This window comes from Lissotriton vulgaris, chromosome 1_1, assembly GCF_964263255.1.
Source record: "Lissotriton vulgaris chromosome 1_1, aLisVul1.2, whole genome shotgun sequence".
NCBI classification, from domain to species: domain Eukaryota; kingdom Metazoa; phylum Chordata; class Amphibia; order Caudata; family Salamandridae; genus Lissotriton; species Lissotriton vulgaris.
The window spans coordinates 1,041,405,434-1,041,428,215 of NC_141685.1; the positions used below are offsets into that span (position 1 = coordinate 1,041,405,434).

General features: G+C 45.2%; 1 protein-coding gene across 5 annotated transcripts in view; it reads left to right on the forward strand.

Annotated features, from left to right (window-relative positions):
* Positions 1-11,826: 11,826 nt before the first annotated feature.
* The window catches only part of NFIX (nuclear factor I X), a 1,679,708-nt gene continuing 1,668,752 nt past the window's right edge, over positions 11,827-22,782 (forward strand). For 3 of the 5 annotated variants that reach the window (XM_086962266.1, XM_086962273.1, XM_086962361.1), the window contains exon 1: positions 11,827-11,926. The gene's annotated coding sequence lies outside the window, so the exon portion shown is untranslated. The remainder of the gene's footprint in view (positions 11,927-22,782) is intronic. The other 2 variants (XM_086962382.1, XM_086962415.1) reach the window with 1 other exon arrangement.

The following is a 22,782-nucleotide window of genomic DNA, read 5'->3' on the forward strand; positions in this document are numbered from 1 at the left end:
TTCTTTCCACAGCCCTGCTCGCGGCAGTGTTTGCAGTGCACCCATGCCAACCCGCACGTGGCAGCAAGCACTTCAAGTTATACATGGCATTTCCTGGTCGGCAGGGGCGCTGCCTCTGCCCCCAGAGCTGGCACCATTGGCTGGAGACAACTCTGCACACACGGAGTTTGCAACACTCGGATAGATACAGGAGAGGATGGGGACCTACGTAACCCCAAGACACGGGAAGGGTGGGTTGGGGCAGGAACAGTGCTCATAGAAAGAAAAGGTGGCATATCCAGCAGTGAGGCGTGAGATCCTCGTGTGTGGGGCGCTATGCGGGGGGTGGGGGCTCAACTCCGCGCACCTGTTATCCTGACTGTCGTTTTCCTTGGCGCACTTTCCCCTGGAAAACACCCAGCATACCTTATCCACGAGTCCCTGCTGAGGAAACACCCTACCCGACCGACAAGTCTTCCTTTAATTCTGGATATTTGTATTTTTAGGTATCAAAACCTAGCCTCGCCAGGAGCCAACGTTCACTAACCTTTCCCTGTCACTTCCTCTTAAATAGCGGATATATTTCCCAGACAAAAAAAGTGTTTAACAGTCCCACGAGCTTTCAAGGCGAGAGCTTTCAAGGCGATTAGCGTGCATTAAACGTGGCGCTCCAGCCGGAAGAAAGGAATGTTATCAAAATATTTCTCTTTTTGAGACGAAGGTGTACTTGCATATAATCTTCTAAAGGCAGGGGTTTGCAGGAGGGCAGTAAAACATTTCCTTGACAGAACGAATATTTCTAGAATTATTTAGAGAGGCATTAATATGTGTATCCGGAAACCAAAGGTGTACATGAAACTGTATTTGTGTTCCACAAAAATAGATATATCTATAGGGGTGGGGCTCTGAAATATGGACGTGTCGAGTTCAGAAATGTGTACTTCCTTGAAATGTAAAGTTATATATAATATTCCATTTCTGTCAGTGAAACTGAAAAAATACGTCGTCGATTTTTCCCAATAATTAATAACTTCGATGCGTGACTCTGTTTGAACGTGCTCTCTACCGACGGGGAAATAAAAGGCGTGCACCTTTTATTCATCTCTCCCTTCGATTGTGTGCCGTGGGCTCCCCGTGGGTGCTGCAGGTGCTGGCAAGGTTTGTGTCCCTAGGAAACACACGGATTTAGGAGTCTTATCTGTCCAACGGGCCATGTTATATATACAAATTAAAACTTCATGGATTTGTTGGAATTCATTGGAAACGAACGGTCACTGTTTTATGGTTGGTGCCCTTTTGAGACGCACGGTTTTTGAACAAAATTCTGTCAGATGTGTATGCATTATTTTCATTAATTATCAACATCTGACGTGTGTTTGAACAGATTTTATTACTTTGAAGTTTACCACATGCGGTCGTTTTTGGTGTGGCCTGTTTTGGCATGTGTGGAATGTTCGTGTGAATTTAAGGTACTGCTCCTCTCAATAAATGTGTTGTATTGTTTTAAATAGAAATGGAACATTTTTGCCGTATCCTCACACGTAGTAATAACAGGCTACAGAGAGCGCGACATTTCTCACACGTCGGCAAGCCCGTGGCTATTGTAATCATGCAAGGTGGGCTTTGGAACCGGGTTGTAGTCTCGGCGTCGGCTCGCCACCCTGTTATTCTGGGCAAATCTCTTTAACTCCCCCTACCCAAAAACAAACAGCAAACTGATTGCGTCCTTGTGTAATTTAACCGGTGCTCGTCCAAAGATTTCTAATGTTTTTGAGGCGAGTTCATGCTATATAAAACTGCCAGAAACAAACAGAAAAAACACCGGTTGCTTTCTGCGTTTTCAACTCCTCTAAGTCGATTTTGCTCCCGGGAGCAGACCGAGCTGGCCGCCAAACGGCAGAGAGGCGCAGAGGTTGTGGCGCAGGTTCATGGTGACCTCGGAGAGTCTGTAGCCCCCTGGAAAGGCCGCGCCGTGGGGTGCCGCCCTCCCCCCACTGCCCCAGCTCATTCGTTTCACCAAACCAATTGAAATAGTTACAAAAACGAATACGAGCCTTATCATTAGATGTGTGCGACATTTTGCTGTATCACCAGACACAATTGGATATATGTGTGTGTGTGTATGAGTGTGGTTATTTGGGTGTGCCTAGAGATAACTCTAGCTCTAACTATAAATGTAAACATGTTGATTTATTTGTCTATTTGTATACGCATATCTGTACACATATGACAGATACACTTTAGTATATACATGGGAAAAAGCTATACGCATATGACATATTACACATGCCCAATTATTTATATACATGTTCACAATTACAAGACGTGTGGGCGTGTGTATAAATATGTTCGTTATTTCTATGTGCGTGATGTGTGTATTTTTATAAAAACAAAGACTAAATAATTAGTAAAGACCTACAGCCCCAATAATGATGGGTTTGTTTCTGTTCGCCATGTTGTGAAGTTCCATAAAACGCGGTTTGTAATTCCGTGGAAAGCAGTGCCCTTCGCCCAGATGAATAACGCACTGTCAGGGATGCTTGTTAGTGTTTTCGCATCCACTGCCCCCGGGTCCCTGTGAAAATGTTCGCAAAGCAGGCAGCGGCAGCAAAGGACGCTGCCAGCCCGGGGGCGTCAGGAGGGAAGGGGCCCCGCTCCACCTGCGCACCGGCAGCACTGCCGCACTCCGGTGCCCGGGCTGGCACCTGGCGCTCACACCGGGGCAGGGCTTCACCCGCCCGCCGTCCGATGCGCGGGCATAGGATGTGCGCGGGGCTCTGCCCTCGGCTGACCTGTGCCAAGCTTGGCGCTGGATGTGGTCGAAAGAGCTCCAGACTGATCCCCGCCCGCGGGACACCCCCACCCCAATCCACCCTCCCGCCTATGAACCGCGTCTCATCTAAGCTGGTGGGAAAGCATCGCCAACATCCTGGATAGCAGTGAAACTGAGCGGGAAACGCAAAAAATCCAAACCAAGAAATGCGGCCTCGCTGCTGAGACCCCTGTGTCCTTGACCTTGGGGTCCGAAGAAAGTCTGGGCTCCGCTACCCCCGCCCCCCCATCCCCTTCACAGCTGGTGCGTGTCCAACCATGGATACTTACATCGGGTCCTCTACGGAAAGCGCTCTATGAACAGCGCTAGGCGCTGTAACAGTCTACTGGGTAATTTGTTCAGCAGTTTTACAAAAACAAAAAAAGTTGCCATATCATGTTTAAGTGGCAGGTAATGTATTTCTTGCAAATTGTTTTTCTGATTTACCGCATGTTCTCCGCTTTTGCTACTGTCTCTGTCCTGCTTAACTTTTTGGCCTTTTAACCCTTTCATTATCTTTCTTTCATTTTCTTGTTTCTTTTACTCATTTTTGGTTGCCCTCTCTTGTCCTGCCTGTTTCTTCTTCTTTTCTTCTTTGCTGTTCTTTTTTATTATTTACCCTTGCTTCCGTTTCACCGGTTCTTTTTTTGTTTCTTTCAGTTTGTATTTCCTTTTTACGTTCTGTCATGTTATTTCTCCCTTTTTCGCGTTTTCTCTATCTTTTCCTCTTCCATTTCCTCTACCACTTTCTGTCTTGTTCTCTTTCTTTTGATCCATTGTCATTCTCGTTTGTTGCCTTTTTTGCATTCGTTCTTTGCTCCCTTCCTTAGTTTACTTTCTTTATGCACGTCTTCATTCCTTGTCTGGCTCTCCAGATATGTATATATTTCTCGCTTCTTTCTTAAGTTACTTTCATCTATTCTTTTGCATATTTCTTCCTTTCTAATTTCGCCGCCTTTTTAGCCTCCTTTGCCTTTTTCATACTTTCTTGTTTCTTTTCATTTTCGTCACCATGTAGTTTATGCTTTCCTTTCCCTGCTTCTCCCCCTTTAATTCAGTTTTTAATAATGTATTTCACTCCATTTTCTTACTCACATTTTCAATATCATTTCTTTATATTTTGTTATTTTCTCTTGTTTACTACCTACTCTGTTTACCCTGTTTTTGCAACACTCCCTTCTCTTTTTCTTCCTCATTTTTCTTTAACAACCTTTCCATGTCCTTTTGGGTCCCCGGGAATAAATAGAAGATTGCGTTTCTTGACCCCTTTCAGTACTTTGCTTCAGACTCAAGTTCAGGCTGGAGTGGAGCCGCCTGGCCTCTTTGCCTGGAAGGTGTCTCTATTGGCGGCGGCTGTAAACGCTGCCTACTGCCCACGACCCTGTCCGCTCACGAGTGCTTCGAAGTCCTAATGTGGCCGCAGAATCAGCGTCCGGGCTCAGGGTGACAACATGAGGAGCCAAAGCAGGGGCCAGGCCCACCCAAATATGAACTTTGGCCTACGGCAGAAGAGGTCACGGAGAAGGCACCTGTTAAGTGCTCCATCAATCTCAACGTCAGAATGTCGAAATGTTGTTTTCACGGTCTTTAAAATTGAAATTGGGGTTTGGGGTTAGAGGTGGGAGAGGAAACAAATTAACAGGGAGAGAGGAGTTCAGGCTCTGGCTTGGCTCTTAGAGCCCATGCACAATCCGAGCCCTGAAAATGTTTGCTAAGTAAAACATATAACAAACAACATGTAAAATATGATACACTTTTTAAAATGTTGATGCGACTGTATTTCTTTAACACAAGGAAGCTTTGACATAAATATGTGACAATACAGTGCTGCACTAACACACTTGTTAAAAGTGATAGTTTTTAAACATGAGCTTACAGTCATTCCTGCCCCTGGCCTCACACTGGTGACAGTGCTATTAGTGAATCAACAGGCAAAACAGTTGTCACGTGGAACCTGTATGTGGCCCTGATTATTAAAGAGCAACATTAGTCTATTTAATGAAGCACATTGGGTTTTGTATAGTTGGTTTTCTAATTCGTGTATCTGAATGTGAAAATATGAAGAAAATCGAGTTTTGGTGAAATGAAATATTTGCCCAAGCTCACACAATTTAAGTGGAAATGCTCCAGGTTTTATGTTTTCACTTTGTGCAAATCATCAGCTAAATGGGTAATTGTCTCTCCTTCTTATGCTAGTGCTTTGTTTTTTTACCTTCCAGGTTTTCTAAGATTTTTATATAGTGTGAACTCTACCTGGAGATATTGAAGCGCTTCACATGAACACCAGTTACAAAGTACATGGTCACATTCATTTATTTTAGGCACTTGAGATTTGCCCAAAATCACATGTTGAGCCAACACCATGACTCAAACCTAGCTTCTTCAGTTTCAAAGTTGGAAGCTCTAGCTGTAACACCACATCCTGATGAGATTGAGGGTGGCAGGTAGAAGGTACATAATAGTTCGGCTCATTATGGGCTCGAATTTCCAACAAGACCTCAAGCTGAGCCAGAGCCAGGCTTCAGGCTCGAACCCGAATGAAGCTTTCAGTGCCTGTCTTCCTAGTGCGAAATGTCAAGGCTCAGGTGTGGTTACAGAGACCTCCTTAACGTTGAACTGCTATTACAATCTGCTTGGAATCCTGGTGCTGCTGGTGCTAAAGCCTAGCCTGCTGGAAATTATAAGAAATGAGCTGTTGAGCATTGGCATCAGCTGCTACTCTGAAATAGCTCTCTACATGCTCGTTATGCCTGTTTGGAGAAAGATATGATGTATAACTTGGGATTACAGAATTGACAAAAATTGGACCCACATTGGCCCACCCAAACAAACCCGTGGCCCATCCACATCAAAACTCCTGGAGCCGGGTCTGAGCCAAAGGCTGGCAGGTCCCCTGGGTCTGGCAACCGGGCCTTCCCCTGCAAAGGCTACAGAAACCGTTTATGCGAGGGCCAGACTTCATTGTGCAAACCACTTTTGTATAAGAACTACAGGGAGCCCCCAGAATCCTCTGGTCAGACCACAAACCCCAAACACATTTTATTGAGTCCAGCAGAAAACACCGCCACTATGCAATCTCCGGGCAGAAGGAGGGACGAAACCAACGCATTAATTCCATTTGTGTTTTCATGTAAAGGTCCGAGCAAGTGGCTCGGGGGGGGGGGGGGGGGGGGGGCGTCAGGCTGGCTGCTCAGGGCACTCGACCTGGCCCCTTGGTGGGCAGTCATCTGTGAGACTCGGAGGCCTCTGCCATCATTTTGCGCTACACCTCTGCCATGAAGCCTGCCGCGCAGGGCTGCGGTGGTGTGCATAACGCGGGATGCGCCTGAGTGGAGAAGGGTTGTAGATGTCAGCTTTCACAGCTTCAGCAGAGACATCCTCTGGCTGAATGATTCAGCAGACAAGTAGCACTCTTTATCACTGCCCTCTTCGAAGCGCTCGCTGCAGGGCCGGCCTTAGGCATGTGCAAGCTGTGCACCTGCACAGGGCCACCATGAGCCTAGAGCCGCCCCTGCTCGCTGTTTCACCCAGAATGATTCGAAGCACCCCGTAACGTACACGCCCGCTTGTAAGTATGTTATGTTGCATGTGGCTGCTTTGAAACAGGCATCTTTTACCCAATTCGAAGCGCTCCATGGTGTATCTTGCCAGCTTCTAGGCACTCTTTATTGCATCTGTCCTGTTTCGAAGAAGTCCCCGTTGCACCGCGCCTGCTTCGAGGCCCTCCCTGTTGTATTTGGCCCTGGTCGGGTCACGCCCCACTCTATCTAGCCCATTTCAGATGATTTTCGAGACATGGGGTGCATGCACAGAGCCCCACGAAGTAGGGAAGTGGCTTCCAGGGAGATTGGGAGGAGACCCTGGGGTTGTAAAAGGAACCCAATGCAAGTGGTGTAAAGTTCCTTAGGCCCCAAAGAAGTGTGCCCAGGCCCCAGAGACACATGGTTTACGGCTCTTCACTAGGCCGAAGAGTCTCCCAAGCTCCAGGGGAGTGTGCGACATGAAACAGTTGCAGCAGTTCAGAATGTCACCAGAAGAGGGCGGAAGAGCCCCAACTCCCCAGGGGACGGCGAAGAGACACCGAGGCTGCTTTGTAAACCTCTCTCTGCAGCCAAGCTCCCTGGGGAAGGGGTGGAATACATCATACCTCCAGACAGAGGGGCTGCAGTGCACAGCGCCCCCATCCACACTCCCACAGCAGGGAGCGAAGATCTCTCCTGGGCACATGCAGGTGCTGCGGTACACATCTCCTCCAAAGGAGCTCTCCAGGCCCAACGAGGAGAGTGTGCAGACACACAGGGCACCAGTGCACCGGGCCTTATGCAGGGGACGTAGAGCACTCGAACTTCAGAGCCTTATGCAGGGCCTCAGGGTAGGGGTTGTGCAGAGCCGCAGGCTGCATAGTACACCACACCATAAGAAAGGTGCGAAGACACTGCCCAGGTTTTTACAGACCTGCACGTCCTGTAGTGCAAAGTACCTCCAGCAGGAGGCGAGGAACTTCACAAAGCACGAGAGCCAGTGCGCCCCCTCGCCATCGGGACAGCGCTTTGAACCCCCTCTGGGGTGTGTAGAGACACGCAGTGGCTGCAGTGCTCAGCGCCCCAGGCAGAGGGTGAACAGCCTTCCAAGCCCCCTGGGAAGGTGCGTTAAAACACAAGGCTGCTGTCTGAGGCGAAGAGCTCTTCGAGACCCAGGAGTGCAGGGAGACGAGAACTGCGGCTCAGAGCCTCCAGCAGCACGAGTTATTCCTCGCTGCCCCACCTCCATCTCTGCCCAGCGCCCATCCTAGAAACGGCCCAAACTCGGAGACGTCTTGAGGCACGTGCAAGTGGGCTTTGGCGCAGGGCCTCAGCTTTTAGGGGGCCCACTGATACAGCCAGATCTGTTCCTCAGAGAGCCTTGCCCTGATGACCTTTAATACTTATTAAATAGATTGGTATAATGCCGTTGTCCTTTATTTTTTATTTTTTTAGTGTGGGTGATGTGTGCGTCTGTTACAGACATTTTTCAGAGAAAGTGTGTTTGTGTTTCATGCAACATCCATAAAAACGTTTTTTAGATCAAAACAGGACCGCGGATATGGGACAGTGTCCCAGGGATTACTTACAGTAATATTAGTGAGCCCTGCCCAAACATACTCAATACACATATTTATCGGTGCTATCAAAAGCAAAACTCGTTCGATGACTTTGCAATAACTCATCCTGTTCGAAAATAAAACGTGTACTTTGGTGGGAGGACCCCGGTCCCTGATTCCACGTTGCCTGCCATCTCATCACCGAGCAAATGTAGCCCGAACCCCACTGAGTATCACAGACTGTGTGGACTTCCGCCCTCGCCAGAGCGAGGGCTTGACGCACCCTCTCGGCTGGGTTCCAACCTTTTGTGTAATAAGAGTTACTAATGTTAAACGGAAATCACTGAGAGCTGCTATTACTATTAGTGTTGGAATAGTGACCACGTCAGACATTGCATTAGTGACCACCATGTCCAAGATTACTCCGTGCATTAGAAGCGTTGCCAGCAGTCACATAAAGAGTATACGCCTGCCGTAGCTGCAGTAGCCCCCGGTACAAAAGAAATCATATTAGTAATACGTCTCCTCATTCGATTTATCACTCAAAAATCGCATTTAAATATGTTTCGGAAATTCAGCCATGTTTGTCCCAACAACAGCTTTTGAGTTCTGAAAATGCACACAATTCTGTTATGCATATGTTAATTCAGTTGCGCAAAAAAGTGTCAGTTTAGAAAGCTGGAAGGCACACAAGAGAGAGATTTACGGAGAAGTAGCGGGAGAGTTACCAGTAAGTAGCTCAGGGGCTACTGGTTGGAGAAGCCCGAGGGCTCTGAACAGCTCCTGACAACAGATCCGGAGACTGTACCAGGACAATCAAACCGGAGCAGCATCCTCCTCTAGGGACCCCACATTCCTTCCAGAACTGGCACCGAGCACCTCACCCACTGTCTGGCCTGTACCCAGGGCTTTAGGTGGGATGAAAAAACAAACAGAGGGGTCTCTCAAAGGGGCGTGGCCAATATAATTAAGGTCGTGGCTTTAAAACATGTAAGTTAAAAATCTTTGCTTAGCATAGTGTGCTGCCGACTTGTATTTTGCTGATTCTGTCATTGCATCCAGATATATGATGCAAGTAACATCATACCTACAACAAGTCAGAACTATTGGCTTTGTCAATGGTTGTTAGTTGCATAAGATAAATAAGCAGTAACTATGGCTTGTGTATAATATTGAAAAAGCTTCCACTGAAAGCCCTGGTGACACCAGGACGATGTTGCCATCCCTGAGTTTCAAAAAGAAGGGAAATCCAGAGAGAAAGGGACTCTCTTTAAAGGATATCCCGTCCCCTACAACGCTCACCACACATGACATCATGCCGTAACTTCTCCACCTGTGAGAAGTGAGCCGTGTGAGCAGCACACATCATGTGCCTGCTGTCACTGCAGCCCAGGAAAAACGGACCCCCTGTGCCAGGGCACCAAACAGATCCCGATAGAGACCCGTTTGGAGGCCTCCTTTAAAAAACTGCCGGTGCTGAGACCCGGCCCACTTAAAGCCATGCCTGTACTTGATGTACCTGTGACGTTCCCAAAGTGTCTCCTTCCATAAAATGAAGGCGTTCGCAGCCTGCTCCCTTGAGGTGCGACCGCTTCCTGAATCCTCTGCAGCTCGCTGGAGCTGCTTAACACAGCACAGCTCCCAAAAGATGTATACGGTTAATTTCTAGGCCTTCCATCAGGGTGTGACATTTAAACTGCTTTGACCGAGACATCAGATGTGTGATTCTCACTTGCAATGAGTGAGACGTGAGGATCCCGCCCATTTCAAAACTTCAAAATAAAACCAGAACCACACTTCACGTAAGACAGCTATAACGGCCCAAACGTGTCCACAGAATATGACACCGCACCCCACCCTTCAAAATCCCACAGCGACAGGGGCGGGCTGGAGGGCATCGCCCAGCAGCGAAGCGCGGCTTGGGTGACATCGTGGTAGACTTGTTTCCACTCTGGGGTGCAAACCCCTTAAATTAAATAAAACCAATCAAGATCCCCCATGCCTAGCTGCCCCCCATCCACAATGAACCGTCCCCCCTCTTCTCGCTTTTCTTGAAAAGCAGTTGACACACACACAAGCATCGGTTTGTGGCTTGCACCACCACTGTTCTCCGATCTGCTCGCGCACATGCACCGCACTGCATTCTCATGGTTTCCAGACAGGTGCACCATGGGCGAGTATTCTCACTGTCAATTCAGCCTTGAACGTGTTAATAGTGTAAAGGTGTTGGGGCGGGGTATTATATCTTCTGTTTTTGTTGGCTTCATGAAAAAGATGTTTAATGATCCTGATTTTTTTCTCAAAATAACGGGAACTTTGTATTTTTGCCCAGGACACAGGGAGGTGCAAGAAACGAAGGGGAACTTTATTGGGAAAAGAAAAGGGTGGGTTGGTCGGATGCTGGGTGGAAGCTGGGATTCTGAGTGAAGTACGTCTGTCGTTACTCTGCCCCCCGTGCCCGCCCCCCCCCCCCCCCTCTCCCCCCAGACAGCTGGATCTGGCGTCACCGCACCTTTTTGTGAGGATTTCATCATGCTTTTTGCAAGGAGTAGAAACGTTTTACTTGCAATACAATTGACAAATCGCAAAGTGGCGCCGAACATCACTATGCATTTCGCTTTATCCTGTCTGCCTCGAGTTTTGTATCCCTTTCTAACTCTTGCTTCCCGCTCTGGCTTCTTTAATGCTATCTCTCTTATTCCCTTTTTTTGAATGGAAGATCGTTTATTCCTTTCTTCTAGTTCTCAATATTATTTATCTCATATCATTCATTTACATCAAGTACCTGTTACTTTCAATGTTCTCCTTGTCCCCCCTTTCTTGCTTTTTGTTTAATTTGTTCTCTTTTTTATTTTGCTGTCATTTTCTTCCACTTGTGTGCCCTTTCCTACTTAATTTTCTTCACTCCTTTATCTTTTTCTCTTGTTTTTTTTCTTGCATTTTTGAATCTTTCAGTTGTTTCTTTCTTGTTTTGTTTTGCAAACTCCAGCGCCAATGGTCAAAGGTAGCAAGAGTAGGGCCGACTCCTGGACTCTTCGCTGCCTCTCAACTTGTACTTTTTGTCCGTTGACCACTTTCTCTCCGCAACTCCAATGCTTGTGTCTTGGTCCTCGCTCTTTCTTCTGTCCCTGTGTTCTCCATTAATAACTTGTTGGTTTCTTTCTTACTTTCTGCCACCTTATCCCACTTTTTCTTCCGCTACAACACCCCGCCTTCATATTTCTGTGTAACCCCCCCCCCCCCCCATTACTGATTTATGTTTAACATACATTCCCACTTTCTCTATAGTGTCCTCTTTCCTAATGACTTTATTCATTTATTTTCTTTATTTCTACGCTCTCCCTTTCTCTTTGTCTCTTACCCGCGGACCTCCATCACCTAAACTTTTCCCCAAGTTTATCCTTCTTCTTTCAGCCGCCTCGTGTCTTCATCCACTCACGCTTTGACCTAAAGGTGCCCACTTCGCCATGTGCGCCTCTCCTCGCCCCCACCTCTCACCAGCCCCAGTTCCAATGCCACCCGGCAAATGGCGACGCTGCATTAAAAATTCACTCACGGCCTCGGCTCAGCCCGGCTCCTAAGTCTGGGTCCAGAGTTGCCCTGCCAGGGGACCCGAGTGCCCTAGCGAGAGGGGCGCCCCCTCCCATCGGAGAGCAGGGAGCCCCTGCAGAGCCGGACTGCGGAGAGCGCGCTTCCTTGTCCCTGGCTGGCTGGCTCGCCCTGCCTCGGCTTCCTCCCCCTCCCTTAAAGTGCATGGCAGAGCGGCAGCCGGGAGACTCTTGCAGCCGGGTAGGGTGCGAGCAGGGTGGCAGCCCTCCAGCTTCCAGGACCCGCCGACGCCCCCCGCGCCCCCACCCGAGGCCCTTCACAGCGCCAGCTCCCGGGGCCCGGCCGCATCGCTCTTTCTCCATTTTTTTAAATTCTTTTTTTGGCTTCCGGTGCAAGAAGGAGGTTTCTTCTTTTCCATCCCAGGGAGAAACTTGAGGTTTTTTTTTCTGAAGAGCGAGAGGAGAAGTGAAAGTCTGGTCTGCGGCAGAGCTGCCTGCACCACGCTGGTACGTGCTGTGTGAGTCAATACGTGTCTGTTATCGATCCCTCTGCTCCTGTCAGTGCTGAGAGGGGTGGGGGCAGTTGTACCCTCTGAGCACTTTTAAGAAAGCTGGGCGCGATACCACCACCTCATGTGACCCCCAGTTACATTAGCGTGTTTGTGTTGTAAGCACCCTAGGAGGGATCCACACGTGTTACCGTTTTACACCCGAGACCTCGTGCTGCAGAGAAGCTCTGCACAGCCTCCCACCTGAAGCTCCTTGCCGTGTCATATGTCTGCTCCCACTTGTAACACCCCTGCCTACCTCCGTTGTTTGTTTGGGAGCTCGACGCTCCTCCTACATGGTGCTCCATCCTCTTTTCTGAACATATCTTCACATTTTTGTGTTTGGAACAGAGCCCCCTCCTGCAAGGTCTCTCACATTCACTCATGAACCCCCTAATCACAATGTTTCTGGGTTCCAGCGCCGTATTTCCCCCCTGCAGGGAAGACGAACTCTTTTGCTCCTTCTTAGCTTAACATTTCTGTTTTCAACCGCGTACCACTCCTGTCCACATACCAAATTTAGACGCCCCTTACCTGCACATTTCTGTGTTTTCAAACTACGCACCTTCCCCGCAGGGATACCACGTCCCTTCTTTAACCCCCTTACCATAACATATTCAAGTTTTCAACCCGGGGTCTCCATCTGCAGTTGCCTATGCTTCATTCTGAACATATGGCACATTTTTAGTATTTCTAAGGAGTAAACCCTCCTTCAAAAAAGCCTATGCCCCTTTTTGAAAGTCACTCAACTTGTGTGCTCTTCCCTCACCCCCTTCTCGGTGTCCACACTCGTTTAGCATTCCTATGTTTTCAACAAGTGCTCAGCTGGTGCTGAGACCCCTCACTTCCCCTTACCTTAACATTTATATATTTTTAATCTATGCTTCACTTCTGAAGGAATTCCCTCATCCGTCCAAATTCTCCCTTACCACACCTTTTTGTCGGAACACTCCCTTCTTCACGGAATCCAACCCTGTAACCTTCTTACCATATTAAATCTGTGTTTTCAAATTGTGCTTCATACTGAAGTTACTCCTACACTCCCTGCACTCCCTGCACAACTTTATTACCTTAACATTTCTGGGTTTTAACCTGTGCTTCCCTTCTGCATGGTCCCAATGTTCCCTTCAGAATTCTCCCATAACATTTCTGTTTTTAAAAGTTGTACTTCTCTCCCTAGGGGACCAGCACACTCTCTTCTAAACCCCCTACCTTGACATTACTTGGTTTTCAACCTGTGCTTTCTTCAAATAGGGACACTGCATTCCATTTAGATCTCTCCCTTAGCATTTCTCTTTTTAAAAGGTGTGCTCCCCTCCCTAAGGGGCCACCTCACTCTCTTCTGGACCCCTTACCTAAACCTTTCTGTATTTTCAGCCTGTGCTTAACTTAACATTTCTGGTTTTTCTTTTTTTTAGAAGTGTGCTTCCCTCCCTAAGGATCCACCACACTATCTCCTGAATCCCTTACCTTAAGATTTCTGTGTTTTCAATTCGTGCTCAACTTAACATTTCTGTTTTTTAAAAGTGTATTGCGTACTCTAAGGTTCCGCCACACTGTCTTCTGTACCCCTTACCTTAATAATTCTGTACTTTTATACTGTACTTAACATTTCTTCTTTGTAAAGTGTGCTTACCTTCCTGAGGAACCACCACACTGTCTACTGAACCCCTTACCATAACATTTCTTTGTTTTCAACCCATTCTTCCCTCCTGTCGAGACCCCACATTCCCTCCTGAACTCTATATTAACTTAAGATTTTAGTTTTTTGATAGTGTGCTTCCCACACTAACAGACCAAGTACTCTCTTCTGAATCTATTACTTTGACATTTCTGTGTTTTCAACCTGTGCTTCCCTCCTGTAGAGACCCAACATTCCCTCCTGAACTCTATATTAACTTAAGATTTCAGTTTTTTAATAGTGTGCTTCCCACACTAACAGACCAAGTACTCTCTTCTGAATCTATTACTTTGACATTTCTGTGTTTTCAACCTGTGCTTCCATCCTGTAGGGACCCCACATTCCCTTTAGAAATCTCCCTTGACTTAAGATTTCTGATTTTTTAGAAGTCTGTTTCGCTCCCCAAGGAACCACCACACTCTCTTCTAATCCTCTATCTTAACATTTCTGTATTTTCAAGTTGTGCTTCCCCTCTGCAGGGACACCACATTCCCTCCAGAACTCTACCATAAATTAATATTTCTGTTTTTTAAAAGTGTGCTCCCCTCCTTTAGGGATCACCACACTGTTTTCTAAAACAATTACTTTAATATTTCTGTTTTCAACCTGTTCTTTTACTCATATAGGGACCCCACATTCCCTTTAGAAATCTCCCTTAACTTAACATTTAAGTTTTTTTAAAAGTATGCTACCCTCCGTAAGGGACCACCACATTACTTTCTGAACCCCTTACATTAACATCTCTGTCTTTTCAACCTGTGCTTCCTTCCTGTAGGGACCCCACATTCCCTTCATAACTCTCCCTTAACTGAACATTTCTGATTTTTTTTAAAGTATGCTTCCCCCCCTAAGGGACCAACACACTCTATTCTGAACTCTGACCGGAACATTTATGTGTTTTCAACCTAAGCTTTTCTGCTTTAACTACCCCATATTTCATTCATATCTCTGCCTTTACATTTCAGTTTTTTTTAAAGTGTGCTTCCTTCCCCAGCAGACCACCACACTTGCTTCTCAATTCCTCTTAGGTTAACATTGCTGTATTTTAGGCATGTGCTGCCGTCCCAAGAGAGCCCCACAACCCCTTATGAACTGGTTCTCCTACGTTAACATGTCTATGCTTTAAACCTGTGTTAATCTCATGTGGAGACTCGAAACTCCCTTCTAAACAACCCATGCCATAACATTTGTAAATGTTGAAGTGGTGTCTTTCTCCTATGAACCGCCCTCCCTCATGATTTCTATGTTTTAAACCCTCCTTAATGAGCCCCCAACGCCTCTTATGGCCTCTTTACCATCACATTTCTGTTCAACGTCTGAGCTTCCTCAACACGAGTCCAACACACCATTCTGATTATCACCCAACCGTAACCTTTGTGTTCTAAGGCTGTACTACTCAGCTCTGCCTAGTTTCCCAGATCCATGCACGGCTACCATCTTCAGAACTTTTGTTTTTTAGTTTGCATTGAGGAACCTGTAGTTGTGTTTATCTCATTACCATAAAAAAACACTACAAGCCATTGAATGCAAAGAAACATTCTTATCTGGAAATAGACGTTGAGGATCCTGGGAAACCGGCAGCTATGGATCTCGTCGAACAGTGCGTCCCACACTCCCTTCTGAACATCCCTTAACCTTATTATTTACGCGTCTTTAAACTGCGTCTCCCCCACATACTTTCCTGCTGTGAGCCCAACCCACTTCTGCCCCATCTTCCTCCTCTGAGACATTTCTGTGTCTTAAACCTCTGGCTTTGAGTCCCATATCCCTCACCCCATGACCCCTGTGTTTGATTCCTTTTATTTCTCAGCCCTGCCAGGCCATATCCTGTACCTACCTGCTCTTGCTCCATTCCCATGTCCGGCTAGATGGGTTTGAAACATAGCCTGTCTTTCAGTAGACGTCTCTGGTTTCATAAACCTTTGTCTTTCTTAACTGTAAATATGTATGCATATGATGAACGAATGCATAAATATTTATGTTTTTAATTTACACCACTGTTGTTTGGAACAGGCACCGTGTAAACAAACAGCCTGTTCTCTGTTTATGCATTGTTTCCTCTGCTTTCGAGTGTTTATTTACTTATTGCATGTACCAGCGATATTCATGTGTGTGTGCGTGCATGTAACATGCATGTCTTCTGTACTACAGTGAGGGATATACAGCGCGCTACATAGTGCAGAGCCAGCTTTATTGGCCTGTCTGAACATCCATCTTCTAGTGTCCACAGTCTAACTGATTTAGCTGAGGTGGTGTTTTCTCTGTTTCTTTACCTTGTAATTTTATAAAGCTCTGCATGCCACCTTTCAGTTAGTTGAGAGCACTGATATCCCCCATAGTTAAAAGAATCAGTGGCGGTGGAGGAACGAGACATATCTCTCATGGTCATCAATGCCAAAAGTTGTAAAACAACCTCATCAAAATTTGTTCAAGAGCGCACAATCTAGGAAACCAGTTTTACGTGCGGCCTAGGAACTACTTTAGCTGTCTGACTAGTCTAATGTTAAAAAAAATCATAATAAAAATACATACCTAGATAAATAAGGGGGCTTTCTGTCAGTCCTCCGCATCCATTTATTTGTCCTTTCAAGTTTCATTCAGATTTTGCTTCACCTACCCACTCCGGGTACAGCATGGGGCACTGGGGCTGCTACTTCAGCCATTGGCTCTCTTCACTGAGTCACAGCATTTTGCTCTTGCGCGTGCACGTCTGCCTAGAAAGTAGTTCACTTCGATTAGAACCATGAGTTACAAACTGCATTTCGAATATAAAATGGTATAGTGACTTTAATAATACATTAACGCATCTGGAAAATCAAAACTTTGTAATTTAAATATCTCTGAGTTTCGGAACCAATGACCAAGTACTAAAGGCATAAATACACAAAAGTGAATCGGGATAATTCTTGACCTTTGTATTCCTCTCCATCAAGAAGACTAATCGTCACCCTAGATTTCACAAGTTAGGAAAGACCAATCAACATTGCTTGTAAAATATATCATCAGAAATAGATATGATGTCTATTAAAGGACCATAGGTCAAGCGAAATTAAATAAAGAAAAACAAAAAGAGACTCAAGTGTAACATACAGGAAGCTGTGTGGACAAATCTTTAAGAGGCCATTAAATCAGGATTGGTACATGTGCAAATAGAATGTCCAGTGACTATTATATATCAATCAATAAGAATTTGGAAAAATATATAAATGAATTATATACAAGCAGTGTTATTTCAATGAATGATACGAAAATGAATACTGATAGCACATTTTTTATGACTAAAGCTGAAATTATCGATCTAATTCAAAAGTGTTGCTCCTTGCGAGCTGCAGGACCAAAAGGAATTCCAATTACAGTGATGAAATATAATCCAACTTTATAAAGCACTCTTTTAATACGTTTGTTTACAAATGTGTCAAGAACTGGACACATTCCACCTTTGTGTAAAGGCTTACTTACTGAGCCGATCCATCAAAAGGGAGCATTAATCAATCCCAAAGATATTGGCTCATAGTTCTGCCTGATGCTGAGGATGGATTGTTTGCAAAATTCCTACTTAATAAATGAACTACTTTGGTTAATGTATGTAAATTAATATAATTTCACAAAACTGGGTTTCAGACTGGATGTTCTGCCATTGATAAGATAGTTGCTCTCACATTATTTATAAAGAAGATTGAGGGAACTAAGAATAATAACCTATATGCATTTTCATATGGACTATATCATGGCCTTTGTGAAAAAAAACTATTAAACTAGAGTACTGGTCATTCAGTTCTTTACATCTTGATAGGATTGCACAAAGATGGGGGTGAAAAGGAAACTCGTGTAGAAACAGTCTGCCTCCTAAAATGTACATGCACAATAGAGTACTGCAGGGCTGCATCCTTGCTCCACTTTTGTTCTCATTATATATTTCTGATTTGTCCAAAAACATTATGTACAAGATGGTATAGCTCAAAAAATGGCAAAATAGGCCATTGCTCACTTGGCTTATGCTAGAGATTTTTTCCCCCTCGAACATCTCGTGACTTACAACAGCAACTGTCTCGTCTGAATGTATTTAGTTCTATAAACCAGCTAGCTGTACACTCAACAAAGACCAAAATGATGATATTTGGTAGAGGTGAAACACATCTATCTTGGAAATTAGGCACAGAAACCATAGAGCAAGGAAATACGTATGACTATTTTTGAATAACTATCAATAATAAAAATTTCTGGTTTTGATCATATTTTCTCAAGAACACAGAAAGGTAATATAATTAAAAAATACATGAAACGATTCACAAGCTTCTATGGAAGAAGAGCCATAAGACCATTAATTATAGTAATGAACTCTTTGCTCATTATGTTCCTTCGATATGCTTCCCCAACACTTGACTTGAAAGAAGTGCTAATCTGGGACAACATTTACAATTAAAATATAATATATTTATTTTAAACCAACACCCTCCCTAAACCTCCACTCTGCACTGAAGTCATTGATCAGCTGTCATATTGCTACAACAATCAATTATATTTGCAACCACAGAAAGGCTAAACGGATACTTTAAAATACAATATTTCAAAGGCATTGATGTTAAAATCATTTGGAGAGTGTGAATTAAACATAACCTGATTTATAACATTATCCAAGAATACCAGCGCCCGCAACTAGATCTACTTGTTTCAAAAATCGACTACCGCACAAATAGATTGTAAGAAGTTCACTGTGAGACATCGACTTTAAGAAAAACCTGCTCACATTCTGGGCATACAAACCGATGGAAACTACATTAGACTCTTACCAGGCAATCAGAGAAAATAACTTTGAGTCAGATCTTGAGGCAGGAATTAGGATAAAGGACATTAGACTGAGGTTATTATACATTCCATTGGAACAGTTTGAGGGATCTTGTAAAAATCTATCTATTGGTCTAAGGATGCAGGTTATGCAGCTTTAATGTAGAGGGTCTGGGACATTCTATTTGCATATTTCCAAAGCTGGTATATCATCAGAAAAAGTATCTGGACACTTCGTTTTCTAAATCAAAAATAAGGACCTTGAAAGAGACACCTATCATCTGTTTTATGTCACAGGCTAATATTTTCATTAGTCGACTCAGTCTTGCCTAAAAGATGCTGCACTTATCTAACATGGACTGATAATCATTGTTCAATGGGGAATTAACACTTTTTTGGAGGGTGATATAGGTTTGAAAAGCTGGTGGCTCCATTATATTTTATGGAGAAATTTTCTTCGTCAGGAGGGTGCATTAAAGTAAAAAGGTGCGGCACCTGTCAAATAAGTTGACAGGTATGAGTGTACCAAATGATACCATTGTACAGCCATACAAACAAAACAGTTCACTTGAAACCATTAAATAAATGAGAAATAAATACATAGGTGAGAGGGACAGAGTTTGGCAAAAGTCATGTCCTGATGGAGGCAATAGGTCAAAGAGGGTGTCCCTGAGTACCAGCGTGCTCTTGCAGCCTTATCTGAGTGCCTTGAACCGAACACTGCTAGTGTGAACCCGCATGTGCTGCAGCATACCAGAAGCAACGTGCGCTCCCTCGTGATGTGGAGCAGGGGGGGGGGGGGGGGAGGGGGGGGGGAGGGGGGGGCGTCCCCCCACACATTCACTGAGAAACATGACAACACCTTGCTAACATTAATCGCAGAATTGACAGTATATACATTAAGTCAGAGAAAGAAAGTAATTCCCCTGAAACAGCCAGAAATAAAGGGTTGAGTAGGACAGAGCTTGCTGAAGGTCGGGGTACGAGGTAGCAGCAAGTCAAAGCTGAACCCCCTCTGTGGCTTTGGGTTCTTAAAACCTCTCAGGTGCTGCCATGAACTCCAGAAGACTTTTGTGTGAATTGACAGTGCTTGACAACACACTGGAAGCTGCGCGAGCACGTGCCGACCAGGCAGGTCAGGCTGGTGGTGTGGTGCAGAAGAAAGATGCGACGTTATTTTGGGAGCTTCAGACACGCCTGTCAACCTCTTGCCTCAAAAATGCAGGTGAAGTCAGGCATTTCAGAGAGTGATGTGTGTTCCCTTTAAGGTCGACGGAGGATAGACACTTTTCTGAAGGGTGATATTGACTTGAATAGCAGGCAACTCTATTGAAGTCTTTGGAAACATTTTGTTTGTCAGGCGGTAAAAAAACCTTGACACAGGTCCGATGCGAGTGAGTTGACAAGTCTGCCAATGTGTGCACGTCTTCTCATTCTGGGAGCACTTTTTCATGGGCTGCCGAGTCGCAGAGAAGTGACTCCTTACTCCCATCTAGGAGCCCTCTGCACTTATTAAGAAATTGTCCCTGATGCTCAAATGTAAGGCGCTCCTCTCGAGGCATGCCACTCCATTTTGCAGCCCATCCAAGTCTGCTAATCAGCATCTTTTGTGAGTGGGAAGACAAGATATTCCAGACATAAGACATTATCGGTGATTTGCAATCTAAATAACTGTAGTACAAGCAGTTTGGGCACACATCTGGTCATACTATAGTACAAAAACCGATTAACCGATGCACTACTCACAAACGTTTGTGCACACGTCTGTGTAACTATGGTATGCTAAAAAAAAGGGCAAAGAGCACATGCAATGATTGAAAACCTGTCAGTAGGACATATTTTCCTGCATTGTATATTACGGCTAGGAAATGGAGTGTTATAGTGGAAGGCTGCACAATGTAGTATAAATAAGGCTCCCTGTTTTCCGTTTTTACGGATTTTTACAGATGCATACATACACAAAACAATGTGTTTTCTGTCTGCATTTATTTTTTTAAGTGAATAAATACAGCAAATTGTGCTTTTTTTAAGTGACTCTCCGTGCTGTCTTTCATAAATTATAGGCCAGCAGCTGAGCAAATGGACAGCATGGGAAATTTAAAAAAGGATGACATTTCTTTAAATCACGGCATATGTCAACATACATTTATGGTATATTGCTAGTATTTACCAGTGGATGTATAGTTATGAAAAATAGTTAAAATATGACAGTCTTCAAAGTATGAGTGCGCGTCTGTCAGTTAAATAAATATGGAAATGTAGTTTTTCAACTTCATTTATAGGCAAAATACAAAATAAATATTGATAAATACTGATAAAATGCCCAAAAATAAATATGGATAAATACAGACGGAAATGTTACAAAAATAAACACCATAAAACCGGGAGCCTGAAGTATAACTAACTGCAAATCCTTGAGCATGCGGGTATTCACAAACATTTTGCAGGTGATTTTGCAATGCTGAAATTAACATGGAACTACTTCTATCAACAGCAGCAGTACATACCTTCCCAGAGTGGGAAGGGGAAGGGAACTGTGTAGGAAAGTGCCCCTTTTTGCATGGTTATCCGCCACTTTTTGCCTGACAACCGATGCAACCCGACTAGATGTGCCCTGGGTCTCTGCCAATCAGGCTCCTAGGGCCTGTGTTTTTTCCCCAAAACTGTTCGATTGTACCCACAATTGGCACATCTCTGGCTACAGGTAGGCCCCTTGTAAAATGTACAATGGGTAATAAGCCTCTAAGGGCTGCAGCACCTATTGTGCCACTCTTAGAGGTTGTGTACCTAAACACCCACACACTGCCGTTGCAGGCTACATGTTTTGGTGCAGAGAAAAGTGAAGAGTCGTCATGAGACACATCCCTGTGTGCCATGCTTGCAACCCACTGCGTGAGGCTTAGGTAAGCCACTCCTTTAGCAGGGTGCACTACCACTCAGGTAAGGTACAGTGGCATGAGCCCTGTCCCCCTACAGTGCCTAACTCCATTCTTAGATATTGTAAGTGTAGTAAAGAATTTAAGAGTATATGATCTGGGAGTTGTTCATTACGAACTCCACAGCTCTATAATGGCCTTACTAAAACCTGGGAAGATTGGAAGCAAACTTCTCAGCACAATAAACCCACACTGATGCCAGTGTGGGATTTAATAAAAAATGCACTCAGAGAGATGCCCACTGAAAAATGACCAGCCCTGGTGTGGTTCCTGAATGGCTGCCCGCCCTTTGCCACCACTAAACAGAAGCTTGAAACTTACTTTGCATCCCTTGTGTGCACTGGAACCATTTTGTTGTGCTGCCTTTGACCCGGGATCTGTTTGCTTGTCACTTGATAGTCCCCCCCCGCCGCCGCTTATCCCACCTACGAGCGGCCGCAGAGCGGGGGGACTACACGTCCCAGGAGTCCTTGCGGGGCAGTCCCGCCCACTGACGCTCACCACCGCGCCCGGAGACGCATAAATTACCGGCCCTACCTCCACTTCGCGGGATGCGCACGGGCGGCGCCGGGCTAAGGGCAGGACTGTTTTTAGCTGTTAGTGGCCGTGGGGGGCCTGGCTGGGCCACCCTCCTTGACTCTTTGTTGTGGGTCTCTGGGCTCTTTCCAACTTCATGAAGTACTGTCTATCAAGCTTCTGCTGTTAGAGGCTCCTTGTTGTATTTAAATTGTGTGACAATTGTTGGCAGCTGTTGAGTGTCCAGTTTAACCTCTGTAATGGTGAGGCGTAATCCAGTGATGCCCGTTCCTGCCACCGCCCCAAAGCCAAAGGAGGCAGCGAAATTGCAGCTCCCTAGCCTAACGGCCATAGATCGCATGCTCCAAAAAACAATTGGCGTGGTGGCAAATGCAATAGAAAATACAGAGCGACGCCTCTCGTTACCTGTTGGCTCTCTACCTCCTTTACTCCCTACCAATGTATCGATGCTTTCCATCAATTCTCAGGACTCAATATTGGCACCTTCTTTTTCAGCTCTTCCAGGTGGTGGGCATGCTCCGACGCCCCAGGTCACAGCCCCTATTGGTTGTTAATTCACCCTCAGGGACAGTCCCCTCATCTGTAAGACTGTCATTGACCCCCTCCTTTTCGCAAATCCTGTCCTAATGACTTTGCGTAAGTCAAATAAAGTGTCCCCTTTGGATGAAAATACAAACCAAATACTACACTTGCAAACTCAACATTACAAACATAATTGATTCAATCCATACGGCCTAGCAAGAGCAAAGATGATGCAAATGGTCAAAATTAAAAACGTGCGCAATTTATTACAACATACATGAAAGAAGAAATTACAGTAAAATTACAGTAAAATAGTTGAATATATGTCCCAACACAATAAAATAATTACATTAA